Source organism: Rousettus aegyptiacus, unplaced genomic scaffold (assembly GCF_014176215.1).
Source record: "Rousettus aegyptiacus isolate mRouAeg1 unplaced genomic scaffold, mRouAeg1.p scaffold_m13_p_17, whole genome shotgun sequence".
Taxonomy (NCBI): Eukaryota; Metazoa; Chordata; class Mammalia; order Chiroptera; family Pteropodidae; genus Rousettus; species Rousettus aegyptiacus.
The window spans coordinates 6,772,670-6,786,512 of NW_023416292.1; positions in this window are offsets into that span (position 1 = coordinate 6,772,670).

Below are 13,843 nucleotides of genomic sequence, written 5' to 3' on the forward strand. Positions count from 1 at the left end.
TAGACTGATTCTTCCACCTAATCACTGGGTTCATTGGAACCTTTGAAATATTGAATTAACAATGTTGAGCCTCAGCGTCTTCATCTAAAAGAGGAAAATAAACTAACTTTTGCAAGAGTGTTTTGCAGATTCAATGAGATCACCCATGAGATGAGTAAGAGCAAGCCTCTGGCTTCCAGGTCCTTATATCAATTGGTTAAAATCTACCACCCAAGATAATATCACTATCCTAAAAGTAATACAGAATTCTTCTGCAGTGCAGAGAAATATGAGGTCCTGTCAACCCAGATGATCAGGAAAATCAAACGCAAGAGGGGAAATTAAGCCTCTTGAAGAAGGGAGGAAATTCCATCAGGTAACACCTGTAGGAAGGACAGGTCTAACTGAACAAACTGTGAGCTGAAGGTGAAGGAAGGAAGGAAAGGCAGGCTGTGTTCAGAGAACGGAAAGCAGCGGGCTCCACCAGAGCTTTTTAAAAAGTAGAATTTTTTTTTTTTTTTTTTTAGTTTTAAAATTTTCAGAAGCCAAAGGTTTCTGAGCATGGACTGATATTGTTAGAATTATCTTTAGGAAGATCAATTGGTTACTGTGTGCAGTACAGTAGAGATGGGATTCATTGGCCAGTTGAGAAGGGAATGCAATCACCTATATTGAAAAGAACAGCCTTAATTCCAGAGCCAATAAAATTGACCCGAATTGAAATTTGATTGGATATGAGAAAGAGAACAGGCATATCAAAGGGGACTTATTCTCAGTGACTTGGAGTATGATGGGGTCATTAAGGGAAATGGAAACCTTTAAAGGAGCACTTCTTGACATACTGAGCTGGAGAGCCCAGGAAGAAGAACCATCTAGTAGAAATTAGAAGCAGGAGAATGGAGGTTAAGAAAATGATTGGCACCTCAGAGAAAACTTGAGGGTTTACTCACATAAATGAGATAAAGAAAATTGTGTGACTGGATGAGATGCCCAAAGATGGAGAATAGGAATAAACAGGACCAAGGACAGAATCGTAAGTAATATCTACCATTTAGAGAATAGAAATAGAAAGTACAACCACGATAAAGCAATATCACATTTGCATATGTTTTCCCTTAATTGGCAATATTTTCTGAGATTCCCTTCTTTTAAATTATAATCATTCTTCAAGGTCTAACATAATTCTTAGACAAAACAATTATTAGTAGCTTGAGTTTATCAAGCTATTGATTGATTGATTGATTGATCGATCGATTGATTGCTGGGTGCCAGTCATTCTGTTAAGCACTTTATATGTATTATCTCTTTCCCATAACCATATGCAGGTACATTAATTATGCCCATTTCACAGATGAGGAGTTAAGATTTAGTGAGGTTTAGTGATTTGCCAAGGTTTATTAATAGTTAATTTAAAAAACCTAGGTTAAAAAAAAAAAATCCTAGGTTGTCTGGCTCCAAAAATCAAACTCTAACTTCTTTGTTGTACCGTCTTTAACTGGTCTCCAGTATATTTAGGGTAAGATCCAAACACCTTTATTTTTTGAAGCTCTATGGAGCATCCTGGGTGCCCCCAATTTGAGAACCCTGCTATATACCACAGTGGTTAATAGCAAATCTGATCTCCATGTTGACAACACATGGACTAAGGGCTTAACTTTTTGGGTCTTAGTTACCTTTGCTTCAGGTGGAAATAACATGTACCTCGCAAGGTCAGTATAAAGGGTAAATAAGGCAAGCAGGGTAAAGTGCTTATGTACTGCTATTATTGCTATTATTGATAGGCACTCTCTCACCTTCCCTTGAGCTACCCCCTTACCCTGAATCAATTCCAAATTTCCTCCTGTAAGTTCAAGTTTACAGGCATCCCTTCTCTGTGGTATTCTTTATTTAATGTACTGCCCATCCCCAGAGAAGAGCATTTACAGGGAATTTACTAGTGATGGAATGTCAAAGAGGTTCAACTCTGGGGGTGAGACCACCTGGTTAGATAAGCCGTGCAGCTGATACCTGAGTTGGGTCTGGGTCCTCATCGCTGCTTCTTTCTGATCTTCCCTTCTAAAAAGGCCGATGCCTTTATTTTTGTTCCCAGTGGGGGGCTGGGTGAGGGACAGCATGCTTCCATCTCATTGCCAGAGACTATGCCATGTCAGCAGACATTTTCCCCGCACCAACCAGCCAACTCCTCCCCTTCCCCACCCAAAACCGATACATCTGGTTTGGCCATATTTGGGGCCTAGTCCCATGAAAGGAGCTAAATTCCCTGGAGCACAACCTTCTACCAAGACCTTCCCTGGGATTTTACAGTCCTCTGCTCCTGCCAAACCTCCCTCCCTCCCATGCTCCACTTCCTGGAGGGGAAAGCATATGGACTGTTATTTTTTTTGCCAAAATTGATCGACAGAACTCAGTTCTCATAGAAATTGCACAGTACCTGTTTCTCTTCTCTTGCTGACAATAAAAATGGAGCTCAAGCTCAGAAAGCTATCTTTCTTGAAGGAAATATTTTTCATTCAGATTCAACTCCTAACTCTGTTATTGCTCATCTGTTCTGACACCCTGATCACAAGGGAAGAGAACCATAAATAACCGAAATTATAATTTTGTCAAGATTGTGTTTCATATTCAATAATATCCAGATCTTTCCCCTGAAATCTATTGATAATTTTAGAACTTTGCTTACAGAGGTGGAAAAGAATTCACAGTCTTTTTTTTATTATTATTTTAATTACTCACTGAGTGAAATCAGAAAGTATTTAATTATTAGATTTATGCCTCCAGATAAGTTCAATGGTAATTGCAGGATGTCTTTTTTTAAAATTCCAATTCCAAATAATTAAATCCCTAGCACACTGGATCATTATAATTAGAATTAGGATAAAGGTGTCTTATATTTGAAACAAAAGTTGGTTTTCTGTTTAACCTTTTTGCACCTCATCAAAGGGAATGCTTTGAAAAGATCTGTTTCAATCTCTCTAATGTTGCTTTAAAACAAAATAAAAAACATAATTGTCTGCAGGAATGCTTTTCCACTGCAATATTGGCAGAGAGAAGGTGAGCCCCCAGCTTTCGGCCTGCTTGAGGTTTCAAGGCATGCTGACTTTTCTATTGCCATTTGTCATTCCCAGACACAAGGAGAACTCAGACACCAGACAAAAATATGAAATAGATGCAGTGAAAATATCGAGGCAATAGAGGGAGAAGATTTGCCAAACAATCCATTTTCCCCACCCCCAATTTGTCAATCTGTTTTGGGGTAACTTTTCGGAGCTCCCCCTCCATTAAAGATAAATGGATGAAAATTGGTCGGGTTTGGGTAGAGGCCTTAGAGGGAGCCCCACGCAGACTAGAAAATCTGAAGCAAAGTTCATGAAATAAAACCTCTATGGCTCAGAAGGCATTTGATACTTAAGGTTTGGAAATAATAATTCATTGAGAAAAAAAAGTGTGCTATTTTTCCCCTGTGTTAATGGAGTCGTTGGAAACACCTGCTAGATGGCTCGACCAGCAGAAGAATTGAGCTTACCATCCTGGAGACATCCCTACACTCTGCCTTGAGATTTGGGAAGTGAGAAGGGTAGTGGTTTGTGGTTTCAAGGAGGAGTTGCAGGGTAGGGGTTCAGGAAGGAGAGGAGACACACGTCTTTAAAAAGTAAATTAACCAACCCCAGATGCCTTCCCCTAGCCAGTAGGCAGAGAAGAAAGCACCCGCTTATTGGAGAGCATTAGAAGGCTGGGGGCTGGAGGTGGGAGGGTGAGAGTATGGGAGGAGGGAAACTTTAAAACTATAAATAAAAGGCCAGAGAGCAATCATAATACTTAGAAAAATGTCACATTAAAACCTCCAGCTGCCGGCGACTAGAGGGAAAAGAGTTCCAGACAATAGCTGAGGGAACAAGTTGAATCTTGCGTTCATTCCTGTGGTGAAAACAAGTCTGAACGGCCCCGAGGAAAATTCCATTCCCCTCAGACCTTCACACCCTGCTTACCTGAGCTACAGACACTTTTTGCTGAAAGGCCTCTTAAAGTTAAAAGTGGCAATACACAAAGGCCCTGCGTCCCTCTCTCTCTCTCTCATGTTTGCATCCTCACATCTTGAAAATGACCTCCATTCCTTCCAGGGGCCTGGTCACCACATTGACTAAAGCATAAAGAATAAAGCAGGGTTCAGGGAGAGGACAAATCCCCTTGCCACCCTCCCTGACCCCCAGCCATAAGCCATCATTTTCCAAACCTTGAGAGCCACAGGTGTCAAATAAAATTATTCATCAATTCAATAGATGTTTATTGAATTCCTACAATGTTTCAGGCTCCAGAGTAGGCATTTAGGGAGGACGACCGAGGTCAAGCTGTGTTAAGAACTTCCAAGCCGGGAGGCACAAGGAGAGCGAGAATTCACATGCTGCTAGTTATATAACGGACATAGTGAAAACTAAATTGTGAACATTAAACATGGTCTTTTCCTTTCCTTCTTCAGGATTTTCATGAGTCCAGCTGACAAGTGCCCTGTGGGCTGGAGTCAGTCTAGCCAAGCATCTCTCTTCCTCACTGATAATCCCAATATCTGCTCCTCTTCACGCCTCCCAGACAAGCCTTTGGTCGCCTCGCTCTGTTAACTTTCCTGTCAAAGAGAGAGATTACCAATAATTATCTTGTGTCCAGGGGAAGAAGGAAAACAAGTTTCCTTTCTTAAACAAGCTCTTTGATCCCTTGTTTAGGGAGGTCCAGTCAGCATACTCGGGAGACGGCAGAGGAAATAAGCATCTCTCTCCACTGAGAAAATGTGACATTAATAATCGAATCTTCTAAGAAGGAGGCAGGCCAGTAGACCGGGCACTTAATGGAGATGGTAAGTTATTTACGATACAATAGGAAAAATCTGTGACTTGACATGTCTTCTTCGCTCACCTTTAAAAAGCTTGAAACTCGCATATGTGGTTAGTAATACAGAAGGAGAGCTATAAGAATTGATCGGTGCCCTCAGGGAGCTTATAGCAGCGGTGGGCTTACAAATTTGAACAACCAGTTCCAAGGGGAAAAAAGCCCTGTTTTCTAGCTTTTGCTGATTTCTGTGATGTAAGTACTCCCACAATGGTTGATTTTAAGGTGCCAACATAAGGAGTCAGATTGACAGTCACAGCGAGCCTTGCCCACTGATATAAACTGACTCCAGAACACCGGTAGCTTAAAGGCTAATTAATACACTGGTACAGATAAACACAGAACACTAAGACGGAATCTCTTGATCAATTGACTGCTTGGCATCAGATGGAAAATCTTTAACCAAGACCCAGAGGGTGCCATGTTTTAGGAGGAGCAAAAAAAATGGCCGCACAGTCAAGGGGAGACTGAGAACAGTATCTGTATTTCCCTTTCCAGTTCCTCAGAAGCAGAGAACCACAGAAGACCTTGGAGACAGTCAAGAGCAATTTCCACACCCCGTCCGCACAGGAGGGAAACTAAGGCATGCACGCCTGGAGTGATTTGGATAGCCTCTTTTCCAAGCATATCGCCTTTTTTGATGGTTTCAGTTTCCCTGTCATTAGGTTGGAATACTGAGCAGGAATCTTGAAATAAACTAGATTATTAAAAAAGAAAATCGGTCAGAATTCCCTGGGGCCCTGCAAGCACCCACAGAAGAAAATTGACTGTTTACACAGCTGATGGAGAGTGGGTGAAGGTGTCACTGGCTTGAAGTCCAAGACTCCGTCCAAATTTGTTATTCAATGACTTGCCCCGGACACATGCTTTCTTGCAGAACAGAAACAAACCCACAAGTCTGCCAGGCTCTGGCTGCCTTAGCCTTTGAATCATTGGTGAGGAATAAGCTCTGTCTAGGAAAAAAAAAAAATTCCCATGTGAAGAACCCCAGCAATGATTTCCTGGACGGGAGAACTGTTGCTGCGCCTCTCGGGAAATTGTAATGGGTCAGCCAAGTCTTTGGTGAGGGAGCTCCAGCTCCTTCCTGCCAGTAATTCATAATCCCTGAGACAATTAGGAACAACGAGAGGGTGTAAGTCAAAGGAACATCAAGTAAAGCCAGATTTCGAAAAATAACACATTACATTTAAATATCCATATATAGTCCATCTGGATTTAATAACGCAAGGAATACATTAGTCAAGGCTTCGGCAGACTCCACATTGACATTCGTTACAGAACCGCCCGGTCCTCTGAAGTTTCCCAGTGTTGGCGCCACAGGATTGAAAATTTGTGGAGGAACAGAGCACGGCATCATGAACCTGGCACTGCAGTAATGCAAAAGGAGGGTTTGCAGAGGCACCCCAAAGTTGGGCTTGCTGCAGAGAACAGTACTTGGGGGGAGCAAGAGGGACCCACGGCTCCAGTCTCTGGGCTCAGCTATTCCATTCGCCATCCTCTGCAAGGCAGGGCAGGAAGCAGGCAGGGCGGAGGGAGCAGGATCGCTCACCCAGTCATTGTTTTATCTCAGATCGCCTCTCCTGTCCTTCAGCTCTAATGCTGGACCACCAGATGGGGAATGGCTGCCAGGGCCCCAGGGGAAAGTCAGAATATATCCCCCAAAGGCAATGCCACCATCTGGAGGGGTGAACCAGGTGAGTGCACTTGAGGATGAAGGAGGAATCGCAAGCATGCTCAGCCTTTAGTGTAATCAGAGTCCTCCAGAACCCGGAAAGTGAATCAGTAAGGACAATGCATTATATACCAAGTAACCGCTAGGACCTAGAGAAGAGTAACAAGCTGGACTGCCGAGAATTAAAATAAATCCTCCTGCTTTGATTGACCATAACCCAATACCACAATCATGAGTCCCAAGTGCTGCCTGCTCGTCATGACTCCCTTATTCCACTTTGGGCAACACATTCCCCAGACTCCTGAGTCCCACAATAGGCTCTAAGTCACTCATAGCTTCAACTAAAGTAGTCTCAGGAACAAAGTTACAGCAGGAAATTATCTTAAAGACTATCTAAACCAATCTTCTGACTTTACAGATAGGAAGACCGAGGCCCAGAGAAGCAGTGCAGCTCACCTGTGCTTACCAAATCAGTAAGCGAGTAGCTAGGATGGAAGCCCAAGTCTTGCTTCAGGGCTCTACCCACATACCACACCGCCCCTCTTACTAAGCACCGTTACCCATTCTGCTGGTCTTCAGCAAAGGAAGACAAACTGGCATTAAATGCCGGGCACTGGGCTAAGAGCTTGAATATAATTATCTACCAAAGATTAAATACTAACCAACCTCAATAAAATCTAGAGTCGAAAAGAAAGCGTGGCCCTAATTCTGGCTCTGCCACTTTTCGACTGCATGATGTTGGATTGGCCACTGCACTTCTTGGTGTCATTCTGCCCCTGTCACCTATAGAATCTCCATATGTCATCCACCAAATCCAGAATGAGTGCTAGTCTAGTCCGAAGCACAAAGGAAGAGAGCCGGAAAAGAAAACCTAAATCAAGTCTGAGGTAGTGTGAATTGGGGAAAGAGAAAAGAAAAAAAAAAAAATGAGATCAGGAAAGCGAATGAATGGGTCACTCACAAATGCCTGGGGAAGCAGACTGTGCTAAAGGTCCAGATGTGACCCAGTCTGTATTCTTGAGTAAGTCGTGAATCACCTCCATTTCCCCACCTGTACTTGGGAACCACTTTTCCTAACTCTGTTTCCTAAGAGAGTCATTCCATGAGTCAAAACAGTCCAAGCTGCCCCCCAAAAGGAACTGTGGGAGATGCGGGCACCATCTCCCAGCTGGTTTCAGCCTTCCTTCCAAGAACTGAGTCCCTAAGGATTCAAATGATCCAAAATGTCCTAATCTCACAAAGGGCCCCTCCCTTGGAGGGAAAACCAAAACAACTCTGAGTGTCTTTTTCGGTTAAACACAACTTTGAGGCACATGCTCATTCTAGCAGTTGGCACTTGGAAAACACATAAATTGTGACTCACCAGCCATTTTGAGCCAAGTATTTTGAATTTGCTCAGGGCAGAAAAATGGCCAGGTGGGGTAGGGTGCGGAGGGGAGGGGACGACTCATGTAGGTGATGGCTAAGAACTATCCAACTCTGTGTGGAAAATGTAAGTACAGGAGAGACTCTCAGAATATACGCTCCTGATCATGTCGTTTCACTGCCAGAAGCCTCCTAAACCATAGTAAAATGGCTGCTTTCTTCCTGCTTCGATCACATACTATGGGGCATTAATAAATAATGGGAGGTTGTAGGACCAAAAGGTGGGAAAACCCGAAGAGAAGGTAATGGAGAGGCATAATTTGACAAGTAAACGAAAGAAGCTAGAAAATCCTAGTTAAATTATGCTGGGGGAGGCAGGGTGGGGGTGGGGGAGGGTTTCCCACTGCAAAATACTTTCAAAAAAATATTGAAATTTCTCTCCTGACTGGCAGAGGCATCTTCCAATCATAAGGAGAGAAGTCTGTGGCCTGTGGCTCCCGTTAGATACTGAGCTTAGGCAGGAGCCCTGAGGATGGAGAGTTTAAAGGTGCTTCTTAGTAGGTACTATTCCTGGAATGGGTCCACATTCACCACTTGATGCAGCATCTGTGATCCAGCGGTTGCTAGTGGCCTCAGTATCCAGTTCGCTAATTCTATGCCTATTTCTCCATTGACTCGCTTTGACCCATTCTGGGCTTCCCACCTTAGAGAAGGGGAAATTGAGGTTACCAAAGTTGTGATTTAACAATAGTCCTTTGTGTGCTCAACTCTGTACATTCTCAAGTACCCTCATATCTACGACACTGAGACATGTACCGTAACATTGTCAAGTAGAATGTGAACTCTTTCAGATGGGAAACCATATCTCGTTCATTTTTGTGTGCCCAGAATCTAGAAAACCGCACATTTAATAAATATTGAATTGGATAGATGTAGAGACACATGTATACATGAAGAGATGGGTGAATGAATTTCCATCTTAGAGCTGAAAGGCTCAGAGAGGTTTAGTGACTTGCTCAAGAATTCACTATACAGTGTGGTAGTTGTAACCAGCAGCCAAGGGTTCAAAATCTCGACTGCATGCTCTTTCAGCACATACTGTCTCTCTTCAAGAGTACAGTACATAGTAAACTAAATCAGGGCCAGTATAGGGGACCCCTATAAATTCACACAAGCAAAAAGCATACACATTTTTTTCTGTTGGGATTGTGTCTTTGACTGTGGCATAGACTATTGCTAAGCATTTGAAGGCTCTTTAGGACCTCTGTATCTAAAGGAAGTTTTTGGAATCCTCTGGTAGAATCTCCACACAAAAGCCAGGATAAGGCACTTCACAATAAGACTCTCCCCTTCCTTGTTTCCAAAGATGTTTGCTATATTCTTGGCAGGAAAACTTGCTGCCATTCAATTTCTCAGACATGCTTGGGCTCCAGGCCCCAGTGGGAGAAGCACATGTATCAACACGCCAGGGGAATAAAGTCACAGCAGAGTAGATTTGTTTGGACAGGCAGGCTTAGTGGTCTGACAGGGTGTGCAAGACATCCAAGCTACCCTGCATTTTAAGAAGGAGCCACTTAGCAAACAAATCAGGTAGCCAGAGGATAAGTCTATCCAGGGTCCCTGCATGGTCAGGGGTGCAGAGGTTGGTTGGAAAATCTTTTAAGACAGTGAAGGAACCTCTGAACCTTTCTCTAGACAGCAGCAGCTCGACCGAACTGTGCTTGCTTAGGAGAACCTTCAGACCAAGAGCAAAGATGAGAAGTTCACTTCGGAAGCCTGCACTGACTAACAAGAAGTATGGAACAGCAGGAAGAGACTCTGCAGTGTGCTTTAGAATCAAAAAGAACCAGCCTCCACCATTAACGACTTGCTACTGGTGTAATTTTAAGCAATGTATCTAACTTTCTCTAGTTTTCTGACTATCTCGTTGAGCCTCAGTTTCTTCCTCTAAATGGAAATATTTGAACCTTTTATATCAATTAGTATTAGATTCAGCTACAAGTAACAGAAACCCTAAAACCTCAAGTAATTTAAGCAAGGTGTTTAAAGAATATATATAATATGGATGCAAGTAGTTTTAGATAAGTATGGAGGCTCCACAAATCATCAGGGAACCAGACTCCTTTCATCTGATTGATCCACTTTCTTATAACACATGCTTACACCACAAGATTCAAGATGACTTTGCAAGCACCACGGCACTTTGTCCACAGTTCAATCATCAGGCAGGATAGAAATGTACCATCCTCCTTTTAAGGATATTTCTCAGAAACTCTATATAACTCTCATAGTCCACTGGCCAGAGCTTAGTTATATAACCACATCTCTACACAAGGGGGACTGGAGATTTTGTTTTTATTCCTACTATCCATGCACCCAGCTAAAACTCAGAGGTGGTATTTCTTATTAAAAGAAGGAGACGAATATTGGGAGAACAATCAAAAAATTTTCTCATGTCTAATTTACAGGACAAAACGAGATGACAGTTGTAAATCATCTACTTCAGGGCCTAGCATGTAGGTAGTACTTGGTAAATGCTAACAACTGCTATGGTCAAGGTTGATGCACTTCCACCCAGGAATAGATTTCTGTGGGAAATCTTGGCAATGCCCATTGCTTGACTTCATCCCAGGGGCACAGTGTCATCCCATCAGATAAATCAGTGAGATTAAAGTGAAGGTCCCAATAAAGTCAGATAGTAAACTTGGACAGGACTCAGAGGAGAGAAAGGAAGCTGGGTAAAGCACTGCTAAATAGGACCCACGAAGAAGACAGTAGAAAGCTATGAACATTTGGTCTAAAAATCGGGTGTCTTCAAAGTTGTGATTTCTGTTTTTTCAGTGACAGCAGCCAAACTCTGCTTTCCTTCATGGATGGCAAAAGCAAAGTTAAAACTAAGAAAAGAGGTAAGACTTGGGTGAAACCTGGGGTTCTTCTGTATAAAAGTTTTCATGCAAAGGAAAGAGATGGAGGACGTGGAGGAGGGTATTTTCAATTTAGAGAAGAGCTGTTTTATTGGCATCTTGTGGCCAATAAACAATCCATTAAGTAGTCCTTGAATAAAAGAAGAAATGGTAATTATGCTGGAGAAATATGAATATGTAGACTGAACTAGTCAGGGTTCTCCAGAGAAATATAATCAATAGGCTGTCTGTAGACAGTTAGATAGATGATAGATAAATGATTGGTGATAAATGATAGATAGATAGATAGATAGATAGATAGATAGATAGATAGATAGATAGATAGATGATAGGAGGAGAGAGAGAGAGACAGAGAGACAGAGAAAAAGAGAGAGACAGAGATGATAGATACTTACTTTAAGGAATTGGCTCATACAATTGTGGAGGCTGGTAAGTCCAAAATTGGCAGAGTAGACCTGCAGGCTGGAGATCCAAAGAAGAGATGATATTACAGTTTGAGTCTAAAGGTAGTTTGCTGCTGCCTGGAGAATTCTCTCTTTCTCAGAAGAGATTAGCCTTTTTCTTAAGGTACTCAATTGGATGCGGGCCACCCACATGATAAAGGGTAATCAGATTTACTCAAAGTATATCTACTGGTCTTAAAATGTTAAACTTGCCTGAAAAACATCTTTATAGCAATATCCAGATGTGTTTGACCAAATATCTGAGTGCCGTGGGTTAGCCAATTTGACAGATAAAACTAACCATCACAAAGAGTCGTATTCACTTGGGGACTTCTTTTTGTTGTTAGAGGTTCTTCTTGCCTAATAAGTCTTTAGTAGACAAAACAGATCACCCAAACAGACTCTTTGAAATATTCTGAATTATAAAATAATGGCATCAACAAAGGGGTTAGGCTCAAGAAACAGGCAATAGGTTTTCATTTCAGAGTCAAACAAATTAAAAACAAAAGCGAGGGCAGGGGAGTTGAGCCTTCAGATGGATGTCATGAAACAGACCGAAATGATAATAAATGATTAAAAGCCACAGGAGGTGGCTGATGAAGAAGTCTGACAGATGAAAAGTCTGTTGTTGTCTAAATCAGTAGACAGATATTTCATAGAAATTAATTGAGTTTCTGCCCTCATTGTTCCCAATGGGACCAAGGTAGCAGGGAGAGGAGGTATAGTAAGTGAATATTTTGAGCATGTGAGTGTACGTGATTATATTTGAGACATACTAAAACAGAATAGAGGGGAATAGAGAGGAGAAGGGCCAGAATATAGATATTTAAGAAAGATTTACTTTCTTGAAGTGAAAAATAACATGTAAAACTGAAGGAATCTTGATGTCCACCTTGACTTTCTATTACCAGAGAAAGAGAGGAGTGTTTTTGAGGGATGTTTTGAGGGGTGCTATGAAGATGCTTATCATGTTCCTTCCCTTCCAGTCATATTTTTTGGAAGACCCATAGGGGGTCACTGCTTTGGGTTATAGCACTGGGTAGGCTGACACATTGAACAGAGATCAGCCCACAGCATTTAGGAGCTATAGGCTCCTAGGGTCATGAAGGACTCCTTTAGTGCATAGCCCAGTCCTGAGCAGAGTCCAGGATAATTCCTCTAAATCCCAGACATGAGCATGCCTTGCACAGCTCAGAAGACTCCAGAGGCTTCCATGGTCAAATGAATTCAGCACGGGCATCTTCGACTCTTGTAACATGGCCCTAACTTTCTCTTCTGGCCTTATCTGCTGCTACACCCCTGCCCACATCCAGCACTCCAGCCAAAACTTTCCTAATTCTGGCTCTCTGAACCTTCTCAAGGCTTGCCTACCTCTGCGCTTTTTCTGGTGTTGTGTCTTCAGCCTGGAATTCTTCTTCCCACCCCTCAGCCCGTCCACGGAGCCTTCCAAACTCAGTTCCGTGCTACTTTCATTATGAAGTCCTTTCTTTTAAATTTTCATTGCAAGAGGAATAAATGTTTTGTAAAAATATTCATTCATACCAGGAAAATATAAAGTAAAATCTTCCCCATGCCGTACCTCCCACCATCACTACCAGGTGTAAGGGTTCTGGTCAGTTTGGTGGGCATCTAAAGCCCGCTGACACCTCTGTTTAGAAAAGTAGATAAGCTCTCTCCAGTCTTTGAAATGCCATAGCACCTGGTATTCCTCTTATGATACTTTATCTTTTTCTGCATTGTCTTAGAGTTATATATATATTCAGTTGATATTCACATCCTCACTAAAATGTTACCTATTTGAGGGTCATCTTACATGTCCTCATCACAGAGCTGTGGTAATTGGTTTCATATTTGGTTTAGCTCACCAAACCTCTATGAGTACATGTCCTGGACCCTATTCAGCTAGAGACCAAGGAGAGAAAAAAAAAAAAAAATACAACCTACCCTTCGAGGGATTTGCAGTTTAAATGGCCTTTCTCTCTTATCAAGAAATAAACAAAAAATGTTTGCGGAATTGTTTGATACTAATTACATAGACGCAATAGATCCTGGCTCTGAGGAGGTGATACTCGTTTGAGCTAAGAACTGCTTCCCAAAAATATTTAAGAACACTTAAAAGGCAATCATTGAAGACGAACAAATGACACTGAGTTCAAAATGAGGTAGGCAGGGAATAAGAAGGAACTTTGGTGGAGAGGGGATTAATGCTGATGCTCTCTAGAGGAGTGTGACTGAGGTGGAAGTTGGAGCACCTGGGACCACATAATTTATGATGCATTGAGGGCTGTCAACAGCATTCTCCTGGAGAATTTTGCCTGCAAGAGGAAGTCATTAAAAGAAAAGGAGCTGCCACACTAGAATGGATAAAGCCTTCCGGCTTCTAATCCCTCTGACCCTGAAGGTGAATTTCTTTTTCTATTGATCTTTCATGGTCCTCAGTCATCAACTATTATTTATATTTTCAACCCATGTAGCATATATGTATAGTGACGAGGTGTTGATGTCCAAAACACAAGAGTTCAAATGTCAACTCCGACATCCTTGCTGGAGACTGAAGCAACTGAGAGCTTGAATTTCCTCAT